The sequence below is a fragment of the Pelobates fuscus genome, chromosome 9 (assembly GCF_036172605.1).
Source record: "Pelobates fuscus isolate aPelFus1 chromosome 9, aPelFus1.pri, whole genome shotgun sequence".
NCBI classification, from domain to species: domain Eukaryota; kingdom Metazoa; phylum Chordata; class Amphibia; order Anura; family Pelobatidae; genus Pelobates; species Pelobates fuscus.
In genome coordinates, this window is record NC_086325.1 from 140094803 (window position 1) to 140110427 (window position 15625).

Here is a 15625-nt window from a genome sequence, read left to right on the forward strand (position 1 = left end):
TATATGTGGTGATTGGGCAGTGTGGCTAACCAAAACGGGTGTATATAGTTTTAGGTAGTCCATTCAAGGTACTGGCCAATAGTTTAGTTGGGAATTGTAAATGTGTTAACGATTGTTTTAGTAAAGTGTATATCTTGTTAGATAGCGCGAGCTCAGCCGTCTAGCGAGAGTGTTAATAGTGTGTTGCTGTATTATAGTGCACGGTACCATAACCCTGTATATTTACTGACATTATATAATAAGTACTAATCATTGTCGTCCATTGCATGTTTAACACCATAACCACTAATAATTGTATTGTGACCTTAACTTGTGCTTTGACCTATGCTAACCGTACTGTAACCGCTATTTGTAAAAGACGATGTTACTGGGGTGTGTTATAGACGGGTAATTCGTATATAGAGAATTATAGCGTGGGTGACTGTGTAGTTACGCCAAAGGGCATAATATTGATTATATAGTGACTGGTGTAGCAGCTGTGTGTGTACGGGAATTCCCTGAGTGTTTATTGTTATTGTGTACGTTTCACTTGGTAACCGTACCACGTGGTGCTGTTGCCAGAGGAAACGGGTGTGACTGTTGAATAGTACGCGTGTATAGTAATCGTTGTCGACGACGTTCCACTGTTAAATATGGGTGCGTCGCAGTCAACGATTCCGGATCCCTTAGGATGTATGGTTAAGAATTTTAAAAAGGGATTCAAAGTTTGTGATTTTGGGGTTAAGATGTCCCCTGTACGTTTGGTCACTTTGTGCACTAGGGAGTGGCCTACTTTGGTTGCGGCATGGCCGCCACGTGGCAGTTTGGATCCAACTCTGGTACAGCGCTTACACGTGGCTGTATCAGGTAGGCCTGAACTTTACGGCCAGTTTCCTTATATTGATTGTTGGAGACAGGCCGTAAATGACTCGCCAAAATGGCTCCGGACATGCCACGAGGAACAGTGTCGCCTCATGGTAGCTAGGACTTGTTCGTCCACTAGGGCTGGTGTTAGGCCCATTTTGGACACGCCCCCTGAGTCCGAGATCCCTTTGCCGCCCCCTTACTTTCCGTTAAGAAGAAGTGACGCAAACGCAGGAAGTCCTGCACCCCTCCCCTCATTACCCTCATCCACTTCCGCTTCCTCCTCTAGTACAGGATCCACCCCCCCTCGTACTAAATCTCCCCTTCCGGAACCAGAATCCACCCCCATTAGAAACGAATATCCTGATTTGGCGCCACTTCAGACTTCCGGTCAAGCTTCATCTAGCTCGGCCCGAAGTGTTCTATTCACTACCTTTTCCCAAAACCAACCTCCCACATCCCCATACCCTATATCTCCCCGACCGGAACCCATGACTGACGCTTCCCTACGTAGCCCCATCCAAACCCGACAGTTGACTGGTGCCCAACAATTAAAGCACTATCAGATGCCTCTTCGCTTAAATCCCGGGTCAGCTTATATCGATGCCGCAGGTCAAATGGCACACGCTGACCCTGTCTTCGTATATGTCCCTTTCACCACTACCGACCTTTTAAACTGGAAGACCCATAATTCCTCGTATACTGAGAAACCACAAGCTATGACTGATCTGTTCACCTCAATAGTACAGACGCATAATCCGACATGGGCTGATTGCCAGCAGTTACTAATGACTTTATTTAACAATGAGGAAAGGACAAGAATAAATCAAGCAGCCATTAAAGCATTAGAGGATAGAGCCCGTGCTTTGAACCAAGCTAATCCAGCAGCATGGGCCGCAACACATTATCCCAACACTGATCCCGATTGGAACGTAAATGGTGCTGATATGGTTCAACTCAGAGCCTATAGAGACGCTATAATTGCTGGCATGAAAGCCGGAGGAAAGAAGGCTATTAATATGTCAAAGACAGTTGAGGTGATTCAGAAAAGCGATGAAGCGCCCAGTGTCTTTTATGACCGATTATTGGAGGCGTACCGCTTGTACACCCCCTTTAATCCGGAAGACGCAGACAATTCCCGAATGGTGAACTCCGCCTTTGTCAGCCAAGCTTACGGAGATATTAAGCGCAAGCTACAAAAGCTAGAAGGGTTTGCAGGTATGTCAATCACCCAACTAATGGAGGTAGCAAATAAGGTGTATATGAATAGGGAAACAGAAAGCAAGAAAGAGGAGGAGCGCAAGATGCGTAGAAAGGCTGATATGCTAGCGGTAGCAATCGCAGGCGTAGATAAACGGGGCCCAGATAGAGGTGATAGTAGATGGAGTAGGGAGCCTTTGAGTAGGGATCAGTGCGCGTATTGCAAGGAAGAAGGGCATTGGAGGAACGAATGTCCGCAAAGAGAGCAGTACGAGAGGGTCCTACCCAGGGCAGGCTACGGAAACTTTAGAGGCAGAGCGAGAGGTAGAGGAGGCCCCGGAGGGAGTAATGGTTATAGAGGGAGTAATGGGAACAGAGGAAGTGTTAGGGAAGACAGGTATATTCCAGCAGCGCAAAGGTCCCGCGATAGAGAAGGTAGGGACTTTGTAGGATTGGCTGACACTGTCATGGAGGACTATTGATACCGACCGGGCTCCATCCCCCTTGGTCGAGCGGAGCCTATGGTCGATGTATCAATAGGGGGGAAAAGGAGTGCGTTCATGATCGACACTGGTGCTGAACATTCAGTGGTGACTAATCTAGTTGCTCCTCCATCTGGAAGGACTATTACTGTGATAGGAGCAACTGGAAGAAGTGCTGAAAAACCGGTTCTTAAAAGTCGACTCTGTACATTGGGAGGCCACGTAGTAAAACACCAATTCCTTTATATGCCTGAATGTCCAGTCCAATTGCTGGGACGTGATATGCTATCCAAATTACAAGCGCAGATTACGTTCCTACCAAATGGAACAACATCCTTAAAGTTTAATGGACCTTCAGGTATTATGACTTTATCCGTACCAAAGGAAGAAGAGTGGCGACTTTATACAGTGTTGACTAGCCAAAACCCTAGGAGTGATGAGACATTATTTAACATACCAGGAGTTTGGGCAGAGAACAACCCACCAGGACTGGCCCGCAATATTCCACCAATAAAAATTGAACTGAAACTTGGGGTTTATCCAGTAAGCCTAAGACAATACCACATCCCACAGAAGGCTAAGAAGAACATCCAATCCTATCTGGATAAGTTCATACGGTATGGTATCCTAAAATTCTGTACTTCCCCCTGGAACACCCCATTGCTGCCTGTTCAAAAGCCCGGTACAGATGAGTATCGACCTGTGCAGGACTTAAGAGCAGTCAATGATGCGGTTGTTAGTATACATCCAGTTGTACCCAATCCATATAACCTGCTTGCTTTAATTCCGGGCGGGGCTACTTACTTCACAGTTTTAGACCTCAAAGATGCCTTCTTTTGCCTCCGAATTGCCGCAGAAAGTCAATGTATTTTTGCTTTCCAATGGGAGAACGCTGTAACGGGCTCAAAACGCCAAATGACTTGGACAAGACTGCCCCAAGGGTTTAAAAATTCACCTACCCTATTTGGTTCAGCTCTAAGTCAAGATCTACTGGATTTCGAGTCTATCCCAGGAGAATGTGTATTGTTACAATATGTAGATGACTTGTTGATAGCAGCAGTTACAAAAGAAAAATGTCAGCAAGCAACGCACGATCTACTACATATTCTCTGGAAGGCAGGATACAAGGTGTCCAGGAAGAAGGCTCAGTTGTGTTTGCCAACTGTCAAGTATCTGGGATTCCATATCTCTGAAGGTCAAAGAATTATGGGGCCAGAGAGAAAAGAAGCTGTCTGCCAAATACCAATACCCAAGAATAGAAGACAAGTGCGAGAATTCTTGGGGGCAGCAGGCTTCTGTAGGATATGGATTCCCAGTTATGCGATACTAGCAAAACCTCTGTACGCAGCCATCAAAGGTACAGAGCACGACCCCTTCTTATGGACCCAAGAACAGCAAACGGCATTTGAAGATGTGAAGAAGGCTTTGATGAGTGCCCCAGCATTAGGTCTACCTGATCACACACGACCATTCTACTTATATGTACACGAGCAAAGAAGAATGGCTGTGGGAGTATTGACACAGTACTTGGGATCATGGCAAAGACCTGTTGCCTACATGTCTAAACAATTGGATGCAGTGGCCAGCGGACTTCCACCTTGTCTAAGAGCCGTAGCTGCAGCCGCCCTGCTAGTAGCTGAAGCCGATAAACTCACTCTGGGTCAAGAACTTTATGTACGAGTCCCACATGCAGTACAGACGTTGTTGGATTACAAAGGAAATCATTGGTTTAGTAACAGCCGTATGACCAAGTATCAAGCAATGTTGTGTGAAAACCCAAGAGTGCATTTAGAGACTGTAAACACCTTAAATCCAGCTACCCTTTTGCCACAACCTACTGAAAGTCAACATGATTGTTTGGAAGTAATGGATGAAGTATTTTCAAGTAGACCAGATCTTCGTGATTTTCCCATCCAGAACCCCGATGTTCAATATTATACAGACGGCAGTAGTTATGTGAAAGAAGGGATCCGCTATGCAGGATATGCAGTAACAACCATAGACAAGGTGATAGAAGCTCGGCCACTGGCGAAAGGAACATCAGCACAAAAGGCAGAATTGATAGCACTGACACGAGCGTTACAATTGGCTGAAGGTTTAAGAGTGAATATCTATACGGACTCTAAGTATGCGTTTTTAACCACTCATGCCCACGGAGCTTTGTATAAAGAAAGAGGACTACTGAATTCAGAGGGCAAAGAAATCAAGTACGCAGCTGAAATCCTACAACTATTGGAAGCAGTGTGGGAGCCGAAAGAAGTCGGTATCATACATTGTCGAGCGCATCTGAGAGGAGATGGTGATGTAACCAAGGGAAATCGGATGGCAGATAGTGCAGCTAAGCGTGCTGCTGAATCAGGAAGACAGGAGTATGTGGGGCATATAGCTGCTCTTATACCAACTCCACTGTCCCAATGGACTCCAGTTTATACAGCTCAAGAAGAGGAGTGGTTAAAGACTGAACCGGGAAAGTATTTGGAGAACAAGTGGTATCAGCTAGAAGATGGAAGAATAGTTATACCAGCATCACTAGCAGTAGAAATTGTCCAAAACTATCATAACGGGACACATTCTGGGAGAGACAGTACTGAAGAATCTCTTAGAAAACATTTCTACATACCAAGATTGTCCAACTTGACTCAGGCCATTGTACGTAGATGTGTAACGTGTGCTAAAAATAATGCAAGACAAGGACCAGTAAAGCCACCAGGAGTCCAGTTTATGGGGGGACTCCCCATGTCCGATCTACAAATAGACTTTACAGTGATGCCTAAGTCGGGTGGACATCGTTACCTGCTGGTAATTGTGTGCACCTATTCAGGCTGGGTAGAAGCATGTCCTACTCGTACAGAGAAAGCAGGAGAAGTTGTGAGATTCCTGCTACGAGAAATAATACCCCGATATGGACTACCCTGTTCTATAGGATCGGACAATGGTCCAGCTTTTGTTCACCAGTGCCTACAACAACTGACTCATATGCTTGGTATAAAGTGGAGGCTTCATACTGCATATAGACCCCAGAGTTCTGGTAAGGTAGAGAGAATGAATAGAACTATAAAGAACCAGTTGGCTAAAATGTGTCAGGAAACCCAACTTAAGTGGAACGTTCTCTTACCCATAGCTTTATTGCGAATCCGCAGTACCCCTACCAGAAGGATGGGCCTCTCTCCTTTTGAAATCATGTATGGGCGACCACCTCCCGTACTTGGTAACTTAAGGGGGGGACTTGAGTCAGTTGGGAGAAGGAATTACCCGGCAGCAGGTTGTAGAGTTGGGTAAGACTATGGAGGAGGTACAGAAATGGGTACAAGATAGATTACCTGTGAATATTTATCCCCCTGTTCATAGTTACCATCCAGGAGACCAAGTGTGGATTAAAGAGTGGAATACTGTACCGTTAGGGCCCAAGTGGAGAGGTCCTTATGTTGTTCTTTTGTCTACCCCTACAGCAATAAAAGTAGCAGAAGTGACTCCGTGGATACATCACTCCAGGGTTAAACCAGCAGCAGTCGATTCTTGGCAAGTTACAGCAGATCCAGAGAATCCCTGCAAGATCCGGTTAAAACGTACTACTCAGTCGGAGTAACGAGGAATTATTGTGGATTACAAATTTTATTGTTACAGGTGTGAGTGAGAAGGCCATAATAAAGCCTGTCCGCTTACCATCACATAGTGTATAAGCCAGGAAAGTCTCGAAGGGACACCTGTGAAGATGAGCAGAACTCCATTCCCTGCAGCCCCTCACATCCTGGAAGCTGAGGCGCCATCGCACGGACGAAGACTGAGGATGACGGCGAAAGATGTGCTTTTGATAGTGTTTATTTATATGTGTTTTTATATTCAGGAAGGTAGAGGTACCGACACTCCTAGCTGTGAGGTATGCATTAAGACTACGAGAACAGGTAACCATATTTCCCAAACCCTAATTTGGCATTCACAATACGAGTGTAAAGGAGATGTATCGAGATGTAGATACTTAAATATAGATTATAGTGTGTGCCATTTAGGAGTAGGAGAACCTAAGTGCTTCAGTCCAGAGTATCAACCTCGTACAATTTGGTTGACTCTCAGGAATGGAGATCCTCAGGGGACCCTAATTAATAAAACGGTGTTAGAATCCGTACATTCTTCGGGTGTTCTGCTATTTGATGCGTGTAAAGCGATATCGAGTGGTAGAAAGCCGTGGAATGTATGTGGGGATCTTAGATGGGAGAGGACGTATGGGTCTAACGATAAATATATTTGTCCCAGTAGCAAAAATAAATATGTAAGTCCTAGATGCCCAAATAAAGACTATAACTTTTGCCCATATTGGTCTTGTGTGGGGTGGGCAACTTGGGGACAGACAGTAGACAAAGACATGATAGTGACTAAGTTGCCGACTAGCCCTTATTGTAAGTCTATGGAATGCAACCCAGTCCATATACTCATTAATAACCCCGACAAGTTCTTAGATAAGTATGGAAATTTATTTGGGTTTCAAATATACGGGACGGGTTTAGATCCTGGGACATTATTGTTTATAGGAATAGAGACTGATACGGTATCCTCCCAGACTCATCAAGTATACCATTCCTTTTACGAAGAGATGAGTATAGATAATAAGATCCCCCATAATGCTAAAAACCTGTTCATCGATTTAGCTGAAAGTATTGCCGGTAGTCTTAATGTTACCAACTGCTATGTGTGTGGAGGTACTAACATGGGAGACCAATGGCCTTAGGAAGCAAAGGAGGTAATGTCCGGTTCTGAGGCAGTTCAACAATTAATATCTTCACAAGCCGATTATCAGATGAGTGTTAGAGGTAAATCTGAGTGGAGATTAAAGACCTCCATCATAGGTTATGTTTGCATAGCAAGGAAAGGAATAATGTATAATACTTCTGTAGGAGAATTAACTTGTCTAGGGCAAAAAGCTTATGATGATGATACAAAGAATACAACTTGGTGGTCGGCTTCAAATGTCTCAGAACCATCTAACCCGTTTGCTAGATATGCCAATTTAAAGGATGTGTGGTTTGATCTATCCATCACATCTACTTGGAGAGCCCCAGCAAATTTGTACTGGATCTGTGGTAAGAAGGCCTATTCGGAGCTGCCACAGGACTGGGAAGGGGCATGTGTGTTGGGTATGCTCAAACCATCCTTCTTCTTGTTACCGATTGAAACAGGTGAGACTTTAGGTGTTAAAGTGTATGATGTGAATCATAGGAAGAAAAGGGGACCCATAGAGATAGGCACCTGGGAAGATAATGAATGGCCTCCCCAGCGTATCATAGATTATTATGGGCCAGCCACGTGGGCTGAGGATGGTACCTTTGGTTATAGAACCCCAATTTATATGCTCAACCGTATTATAAGATTACAGGCGGTGGTTGAGATTATCACTAATGAAACATCACAAGCGCTCAATCTTCTAGCGAAGCATAATACCAGGATGAGGACAGCAGTGTACCAAAATAGATTAGCCTTGGATTACCTTTTGGCAGTAGAGGGAGGTGTATGTGGGAAGTTTAACCTGAGCAATTGCTGTCTTCAAATAGATGACGAAGGGCAAGCAATAGCTGAGCTTACTAGCCATATGGTTAAACTAGCGCATGTGCCTACTCAGGTATGGAAAGGGTACAATCCAAGTAGTTGGTTTGGTAGCTGGTATGAGTGGTTCGGAGGGCTTAAGGCAGTGGTAGGTGGAGTCCTACTGATTTTACTGTTGTGTCTACTCCTACCGTGTCTTATACCCTTAGTAGTTAGGTCTGTGCAAAGCCTGATAGGAAGTATAGCAGAGAGGAAGGCTGCTGCACAGATAATGGCGATATATAAGTATAAGGCTCTAGATCAAGGAGAACCAATGCAGGAAGATGAGTGTTAAAAGATTCACATCATAAGATAAGTCTGGTCTGGTTCATGGTAACCTGAGGTATATGCAAACCAAGGTTAAGTGATGCCTCAAGTAATTGTGAAATATCAAGAGGCATCAAAGGGGGGAATGTGATGTAATTCCAGTAAAATACAAGTTTAGCAGGCTAAGATTGCCACAAGGCATATGTATGTATATGTGTTTGTAGTATCAGTTAGTTAATAACACGTAGCTAAGATACTGTCATCACTGTACTGACCAGGTGCAGGAATGTAAGAACTGGAATTACGCGTCCCTCTCCTTTGTATCAGATGAGCCACGTGGTTAGACCGGATGGATGAGTTTAGACTCTATTCATTAAATAGGTTAAGGGTATGTGTGGGTGTAGTTAATTGTGGGAGGAGCTACAGTGCTATATAAGGAATGTACTCTATGTATTCAGTACTCAGACTTTGCTGTATTTTGGTGACGCTAGTCCCTCTGAGTCCCGATCGGTGATCCAATAAAGAATCTCTTCCTTCCTGAAGAAACCTGTGTCCATCTCTCTGTGCTTGGCTTCCGTCAGTTTCTCCGGTATCACTTACTCCCCCTCCCCCTCTTCTTACTCTCCCCTCCCCTCCCCCTCTTCTTACTCCCCCTCCCCCTTATTCTTACTCCCCCTCTTCTTACTCCCCTCCCCCTCTTCTTACCCCCTCCCCCCTCTTCTTACCCCATACCCCCTCTTCTTACTCCCCTACCCCCTCTTCTTACTCCCCCCTACCCACTCTTCTTACCCCCTCCCCCTCTTCTAACCCCCCTCTTCTTAATCCCCCCTCTTCTTACTCCCCCCTCCCCCTCTTCACTCCCCCCTCCCCTTCTTCTTACTCCCTCTCTCTTCTTACTCCCCCCCTCTCTTCGTACCCCCTCTCTCTATTCTTACTACCCCTCCCTCTCTCTTCTTACCCCCTCCCTCTCTCTTCTTACCCCCCTCCCTCTCTCTTCTTACCCCCCTCCCTCTCTCTTCTTACCCCCCTCCCTCTCTCTTCTTACCCCCCCTCCCTCTCTCTTCTTACCCCCCCTCCCTCTCTCTTCTTACCCCCCCTCCCTCTCTCTTCTTACCCCCCCTCCCTCTCTCTTCTTACCCCCCCTCCCTCTCTCTTCTTACCCCCCCTCCCTCTCTCTTTTTACCCCCCCTCCCTCTCTCTTTTTACCCCCCCTCCCTCTCTCTTTTTACCCCCCCTCCCTCTCTCTTTTTACCCCCCCTCCCTCTCTCTTTTTACCCCCCCTCCCTCTCTCCTCGGCCACGCTACAGGGGAGGTGAGAAGCTGCAGCCGCCTGAGCGCTCTTAAGAGATTTAAAGGGGCAGGCGGGCGGGCCCCCTGATGGCGGGCCCCCCTCCCGGCCGGGCCCTCGGACCATGTCCGAAGTGCCGACCGGTCAGTCCGCCCCTGGGTTTGGGTGTCTACGGTGTTCCTTTAAGGTGGCAGCAATAGCTTCTTCATGCAGCGTATAACTTCCAATGGAATATGCATAGGAGACAGCAAAAAAATAAAAAGAGTGACCTAACTAGATGTAGTACATAAGGGGCTTGTTTTGCAAATAGACAATATCAAAATGGATGCTCACCTTATTTGGGAGCCTATAAATAACTGGCTCTAAGTTGGTTTGCTTTGTGTCACTTTGTATGGTGACACTCCATATTGGAAGCAGGATACAAGAAAATGTGTAAGATAGAAGGCAGGAACTTTGTAAAAGTTAAAAACAAATGTATTTGTATAAAAATACATAAAACAAGTAATACTCCCAAAATGGCCCCGAGCAACAACTACTACAGCTTCATGCATGCCCCACAGCCCAGATCTGGAGAGAGCACTTCGAGGCTCGATTTGATCGAATATGCCAGGAATTCTGGCAGCGTATGGAGCACAAAGCCACCCACCCTGATCTACCTGCTACGAAGGGGAAGGAGGCCAAAACGGCAACTTACCGACCCAGCACCCACAAGGAGTCGCGCCCATCTTGCCGACGAGCCCGCCGGCGGACTCTCCCGACGCCAAGCCGCACAGCTGCATGCCAACACCGACCACCCACATCACAACCTCGCCGCAGCCTTTCTGCACATCGCTCAGGTGGGAGCAAATCACCAACCCGCAAACCACTCAGTTGGAGAAAGCACACATGGCAACTCAAACTCAGAGCACTGAGGGGGCCCAGAGGACAAGACCCGGTTACAAGGCTGGGTGGCATGTCAGACAGCGTAGAACAAGAGCACAAGGGCACTTGGGACCAGCGCGGACCTCACTTGCATAGTGGTGAATTTACGCTCCATGGGGGTAACAACCTGCCATCAGCAGGCATCGGTTAAGCAGTCCCAGGCATAGTCATCTATGTTAAGCTTACCCCCACTTGCTGCATGGGGACAGGCAATAATCCCCAATGGCTCATCCTTTCTCTATATGCTCCCTGATGGAGATGCTACCCCAGGGTTATGTTGCTGGTAGTATTTTTATTCTTGTTTAACTTTCAGCTTGTAGCAGCCACACCGTTAATGCAACCAGCTCAGGACTGCATCTAGTGGCAGTGGACACTGTGCTTTAATTATTATTTCATTTTCATTTTAACTACAATATGCGTACACGCCAGTCAACTAAATTAGCATGTCACCTACTGCTCATAACCAGCTAACACCATGCCTAGCAATTACTCCTGTATGAAAATATCTTACCTCCACATAGTATGAAAATAAGTACCCAGCGGCTCCTACACGCAAACGTTAATCAGAGTTTAGCATGTTATACCATTTGTTTTCATAGGACAGAGTTAATGTCAGCCTACACTACTGTTCATCAAGCTAAAAGCCATACCATTCTCTGACACAACCTGTATTAATCTGTTAGTTACATAAAAATGTGCAGTTCCTTTGTATGCCACAGTATAATACCATGTGAAAAGCCTGTACTTGTTGCCGTGACAAAATATGCATGTCTGTCAAGCTTTTGCACAATAAAAAAAAAGAATTTAAAAAAACAAAACAAAACAAAAAAACTAGTAATACTTAGATAAAATGCTCAAATAGCAAAGGTTCCTCAGTCAGTAAAGGGTTCCTTCCTGGACCTTCTATTTGATAGGACGGCTTGCCTGCCCTCTTTATTAGCTTTTTATATATATATTTATAAGTATTTTGGTATATTTATAGGAGTATACATTCTAGAAAATGTCTCACACACAGAATGTATAAGGCATCTACAGCAAAGATTTTATATTAAATTCAGATTCCTAATCCGCCAGTGCTAAGTCTAGAATCAGTCTGTACATGGCTGCAGGGCCACATACAATATATAAAATGTGCTATATAAACCAAGCAGTCTGTCTATATAGTGAAACTACATCAATTGTATTACCGTCTAGTTTACATAACAGGGCTAAGTGCCTGAATTGAACCTTCATTTCCTGCAGCGGAGACCTAAGACACTCATGCTCAGGGCCGACATTAGCCCTTTAGGCGCCCTGTGTGAAAATATTTGACAGCGCCTTTCCCTGGTCACATCCGCTCATCCATGTAAAGGGTTTGGATAGAGGCCTTATTAAATTAATAATTATTAATTACAGTTACAGGCAGACAGTCACACAAACAGTCACACACATAGTTACTGGCAGACAGTCACACACACACACACAGTTACAGGCAGACAGTCACAGTTACAGACAGACACACACACACAGTCACAGGCAGACAGTAACACACACAGTTACAGGCAGACAGTCACACACACACACACACACAGTTAGACATACAGACACACACACAGTTACAGGCAGACAGTCACACACACAGTTACAGACAGACACACACACACAGTCACAGGCAGTCACACACACAAACACACACACACACACACACAGTTAGACATACAGACACACACAGTTACAGGCAGACTGTAAACTGTAGACTTGGGGCTGTGACTACGAGGACTAATCTGATCCTGATTTTAATCTGTAATGATTGTTGTGTCTGTTAACTATGTCAGATACTTCCTGGCTCCTTATTACCACTGCAGATCAATTATATTATCAGCTGCAATAATAAGTCTACCTGTATCCTGCTGCTTTAGCCATGTGCACAGTGTGTGTTGAGAGCTTGTGGAGCAGATGACATGTTTCATAACAGCAGGAATATTTAATAGAAAGCAAAAGTTATCATAGCAGCAGCACTAGTGAAGATGAGATCATGAGACTGTGAGCTAAGAGATGGACAGGAAGATATCGAGAGACAAAGTATTTCACACAGACATGTACTGTGGGGGATCTTTGTATTGCAGCTCTGTGTAATCCATCACAATGCTCCTGGCTGTGTTATTTCTCTGTTTTGTACTCTGCTCTACCTGTAGTATTGATATCTCTGTGGTTTACCCAGCTCTGTGTATTGTATAGCTATTTTTGTATTGTTCCCAGCTCTGTGTATTAGAACTTTTTTTTCTCAGCTCTGTTTGTGGTATGGTTATCTCTGTATTGTACTCAGTTCTATCTGTTATAGATATCTTTACGTTGTGCCCAGCTTCAGGGCCGGATTAAGAGCCCAGCTAAGCTTGTTTAATTGTATGATCATATCTGCATTATTCTCAGCTCTCTGTATTGTATAGGGAGGAGAAAAGTGGGAGGAATCTGGCGCCCACCATCTTAAAACTTCAACAGCCGCCACTGACGTTCACCGGAGCTGGCTTTACATGCCAGGTGTCGGTGGGTACAGAATTCTAAAGCACCCCCTGCTCCCCCAAACAAAAAAAGGGAAGATAAAGTGAGTTTAATTAAATTATTTACTGGACATTGTAGGCATAAAAAAAATCTAAAATCAGACTGGCAAGAAATATGGGAAGCCACAGCAGCGATCTCCATATGCGTAACACACAAAGAACAAGCATACAAAACCCTGCTCCGCTGGTACATCACCCCTCTACGATTGAAACAAATGCGCGTAACACTCTCTGACCGATGCTGGAAGGGGTGCGGTGAGCAGGGCACATACATACACCTATGGTGGAGCTGCCCTCGCATAGCCCAACTTTGGCAGGACATGATCCAAATGGTCAATAGGGCACTACACAGCAACCTCCCTCACGACCCATGGATCTGGCTCTTATCTAAACCCCACCCAACCCTAACGAGAGCCCAAAACAAAATGTCGGCTCGGATCGCGCTGGCCACTCGGAGAACCATTGCCAAATACTGGGGGAGCAACACTGTCCCGGCCACACCAGAGGTTCTGAAAAAAATAGACGAATCTGTGGAAATGGACAAACTATCAGCATTGGTCCATGACACCACAAACTCACACCACAAAATATGGGACCCGTGGCTAACCAGGACTATACTGGCACCCTAGCCCCCGCCAGACCCACGAAATGACCCCTACGGCTAAGAACGGCCCTCTCCTCTCTCCAAACCTCGCCTACCCCCCCCCGTACCCAACCCCCCCACTACTCCCCTAGACCCGCCACGCACCCTCCCAGCCGCTTCACCCCCCCACACCTACCACCTCTACCCCCTCCACACTCGGGACTGACCCCCTAAGGCAACCAACAGACGACTATGCGAAACAACCCACCCCGCCCTAACGACAGACAACTCCTACGCCAATACCCCTCCACCACCCCGCCCTTACCCGAGAGGGGACACACTGCAAATCGCCCCACGCAACATGACAACGACAAAAGCGTTCAAGAAATGCATACGACTGCAAATCAACAAACACACCCCCATCCACAAGACACATGACGAAATTACAGCTCTTGAGACGCAGGAATTAAGACGCGGGGCCCCAAGCCTCGACCTACAGGACCCTACCATAAATTCGCATCGACCTCCTCAACAGCAACGTAAAGATACCACGATACAACTATGCTGATCAAAATACGAAAACAATTACACATACCAAAGACACACCAAAACGGTGACTATCAAACTAACACAACTATGAAGGGTGACATAACACACACAAATTGGAAAGATTAAATGTATACCATGATAATGCATGCACCCTTTGTTTACCTGCAGTACTCATCCCCCCCTCCCCAGTTTTCTTTTCTGTACCCCCCCCCCCCCATGAAAACGTACTACAACTCTGGAAAATACCGAAATATATTGGACTACGCAGACACTATAAAAATTGTTACGCAACTAATTGTTACCCGCAAAACAGATTTTGGTATTGCAACTGACGAACTGTGTACAAATTACCATGCTCCCGAGTTCTACTTTCTGTACCCCCACCCTTCACATATTACCAAAATTTCAAAATAAAGAATTCATAAAAAAAAAAAATCTAAAATCATATACTCATATTTGACAACGCATACGTGTGTGTGAAGAATTCTGCTTGTATTGTGTTTGAATCTGTGAGTATAGTGAGAGTATGCATAGTGAGAGTATGAAAATGCACACAGGGTTAGAGATAATGTTAGAAGTTTTTGGGTAAAGGGAGGGTAAGGGGAAAGAGGGGTTAATGTCAGAGTTAGAGCACATAGTGTGTTTATGTCAGGATTACAGTATGATCCAGCACGTAGAATTGTGTAACACAGAGGACTGATAGGTAACGTATACCGGACTTTAGAATGGCCGGACTAACGTACCAAAGAATAGTCAGGATTCAGGAATAGCTGAGGTCGAGGGATACAAAAAGAGACACAAGGATAAGGAAAAGCCAGGGGTCAGGGATGCCAGAAAACAGGGAAGTCAAAAACAATGCCAAAGTCTAATTACCAGAATAACCACCAGAATAACCACCAGAATCAATAATACGCTCTCGGACAACCACAAGGGAAACCACGACAGGACACTGAGCAGGATGAGAACTGGGCCTCTAGATCTGATAGGGTGTAATCGGCCTTTGACCCCAAAGACAGTTACCAGGTTCCCATTTGCATAATTGCTGCTCAGCACAACTTTTCCTGTCAGGACAGTAATGTTGTTTGGCACAACTTTTCCTGTCTGAACAGTAAATTCCATTAATCACATTTTTATAAGCGGATGAATACGTGACAGTTCAGTGTTAAAAAGATTAAAAGCTTGACAGGAGTTATAGTTGTGGTATGAGGGTCGTTTGCAATTATTGGGTCCAGGGTTTAGTATTGTGGTGTGTGGTGTTTCATTTTGTTTTTTATTGTAGATAAATTTTTTTTTTTTTTTTTTTTTTTTTTTATGGAAATGTAAAGCATGGGTGACATTAAGTTACATAAATGACAGTTAGGGATTAAGAGTGTCATAGATG